General features: G+C 41.2%; 1 pseudogene; it reads right to left on the reverse strand.

Moving 5' to 3' along the window:
• Positions 1-546: 546 nt before the first annotated feature.
• LOC120151415 lies at positions 547-2,528 on the reverse strand (annotated as a pseudogene).
• Positions 2,529-2,819: the final 291 nt, after the last annotated feature.

The following is a 2,819-nucleotide window of genomic DNA, read 5'->3' on the forward strand; positions in this document are numbered from 1 at the left end:
GTTTATGAAAAGACATTATTAATTTTGAATTTGGTTGAAGATAATAATAAAGATTTTTTAAATTAATGTTAACATTTATTCAAAAAAAAACTTATTGATTATGGATATATAACCTACATATAAAACTACTTGAATTTAAAATTTATAATAAAAAATATTAGTTTTTACTATTAAAATTTTTCTTGATAAGTTTATATATATATATAAAAGTTAAAAGAAACTATCCCGCAGATTGCAATGTCACAACTCACATCCAAGGTATAAACTAAAGTGATTGGATAATAATTAATAGGGTTCAAGTGACAAGTAGCTTAGTTTCGCACTTAATTAAGACTTTATGTTTAAGTATTTGTGTATGCAAAAAATTCATCTACTAAAATTATATGTGTGATGCGAGTTGATTTAGATCAGTACATGCAAAATTTTAGAACCTGAAGGACAAAAAAAGGTGATTGAATCACATAAATCAAGGCTTTGTTAACTTTAAGCAACAAATAATTTTTGAAGAGGGGCACTTTGCCCTTACATTTCACTCATCCAGCAGCATTATATATTGCACATTGTCAGCCATAATTGAGCATTATTTTTCTCCAATCACGCCACATCAACAAACAAACAAGCATGTATGTAATTTATTCGACATTCAAAGGCGGGACAAAGCAAGAATCTGGTCGTAATGTTGTTGAGGAACATCGTTGTTGACTTCAGTAGATTTGGTCTCTGTAATCTGGAAGGTCTTGGCCAAAGCTCTTAGTTGAAACTTCTGGATTTTCCCCGTTGAAGTTTTGGGCAATTTGGGTACAAATTCTACCTTCTTTGGAACCATAAAATGAGGAAGATTTTTACGGCAGTAAGTAATGATATCGGCTTCCGTCACGTCGTCTTTCCCCCCGCATTCGTTCTCTTTTACTGCTAGAAAAGCACAAGGACTCTCCCCCCACCGTGGGTGAGGCATCGCCACCACTGCCGCCTCCAGGACTCTTGGATGCCTGTAAAGAACCGATTCCAACTCGACACTGCTGATATTTTCGCCGCCAGAAATGATGACATCCTTTGATCTATCCTTAATTTCCAGGTATCCATCGGCGTGCATGACTCCGACGTCTCCGGTGATGAACCACCCCTTTTTAAAAGCCTTGGATGTAGCCTCCGGGTCTTTTAAATACCCTTTCATGATGCTGCTTCCTCGAAGCACAATCTCCCCCATTGTTTTTCCGTCATGGGGTACACTTTCCATGGTTTCGATGTTCTTCACATCGACATCCGCTAATGTCAATATGCTGATCCCTTGCCGTGCTTTGAGTCTTGCCTGGCTATCGGGCGGGAGATTGTTCCACTTGGCTTGCCACTCGCACACCAGGGCCGGGCCGGTGGCCTCGGTTAGGCCATAAGCATGTGTGACATGGAATCCGAGGGATTCCATTTTCTCGAGGAGCGACGCCGGAGGGGGTGCGCCACCGGTGAGTACTTGCACGGGAGAGGAAATCTCGCCACGCTCGTGCGGTTTGGCCTCGATGAGGATGTTGAAGATGATTGGCGCGCAACACATGTGCGTTACTCTGTGAGAAGTGATGTTACGGTACATGTCATACGCAGTGATGTTTCGCATACATACGTTCGTCCCACCGCGTGCGGCGATTCCCAAGTGAAGGTCCACCCGTTGCAATGAAACATCGGGAGGGACCATAGATACACAGGCTCAACTCCCATTTCCCAACCCAAAATCAGACTTAAAGTACTTAGATATGCACCTCTATGGCTATAAACAACTCCTTTCGGTTCCGATGTGGTTCCGGACGTGTAGTTGAGCGAAATAGGATCCCACTCATCTTGAATTTCATCCGGGACGAATTTTGGATCACCCATTTGGATCAACTGCTCATATTCCAACTCGCCAAGCCGGACACCAGTAGGTGAGTCTATGTCATCTATGACAATTGCCAATGGAAGCAAAGCCTGATTTTGTTGAGACTCATCCATCAACAACCGAAGAGCTTCCAGCGCCACCGGAACATATTGATAATCGACGAAGAACACCTTGGCCTCGGAGTGTCGAAGAAGGGTGGCGACGTTCTTCGCATCGAGCCTGGCATTAAGAGTGTTGAGCACCGCTCCGGCCATGGGAACAGCAAAATGCATCTCGTACATGGCCGGAACATTGGGAGCAAGAACAGATACCTGCAAATATATGTCATACGTTTCATTTTGTCATAAATGTTAAAATCTAATGAAAACATATATGAATTAATGATAGACTGAATTAAAGGAAGGAACTGACAACGTCGTTCTTGTGGATATTAAGAGAGAGGAGAGAGGAAGCGAGACGACGGCAACGCTGGTAGGTTTGGCTCCAAGTGAAACGAGTGCTCTCGAAGATGATCGAAGTTCGATTAGCGTAAACGGAGCTGGCCCTTTTCAGGAAAGTCAAGGGAGTTAGCGGCACATAATTTGCTCCGCATTTTGGAAGTTGATTCATTGATGAACAAATGATTTGATTTTCCTTTGTTTTTTTTTTTGGCTTTTAGAAACTCGAGGAGGTATACGGGAATCTTGGATTAATTATATAGAGAGGATGGAGGTGGGTTGGGTGACCCAAGTCACGTTTAACGTAAGGGTGGAATGGAGATTTGTGGTTATAACAAAATAAGGGTAGTATACATGTTTAGTTCTCAAGTATTACTCTTGTTTAGTTTTTGTCACTCAACTATTATTTTTTTAAATTATACTTAAATTTATGTTTTGGTTTTATTTTGATCGTCCGCCGTTAAAAAATTAACAGAACTACTGACACGACATTCTTTAAAAAAATAAATGATGAA

The sequence above is a fragment of the Hibiscus syriacus genome, unplaced genomic scaffold, assembly GCF_006381635.1.
Source record: "Hibiscus syriacus cultivar Baekdansim isolate YM2019G1 unplaced genomic scaffold, ASM638163v2 tig00111057_pilon, whole genome shotgun sequence".
Taxonomy (NCBI): Eukaryota; Viridiplantae; Streptophyta; class Magnoliopsida; order Malvales; family Malvaceae; genus Hibiscus; species Hibiscus syriacus.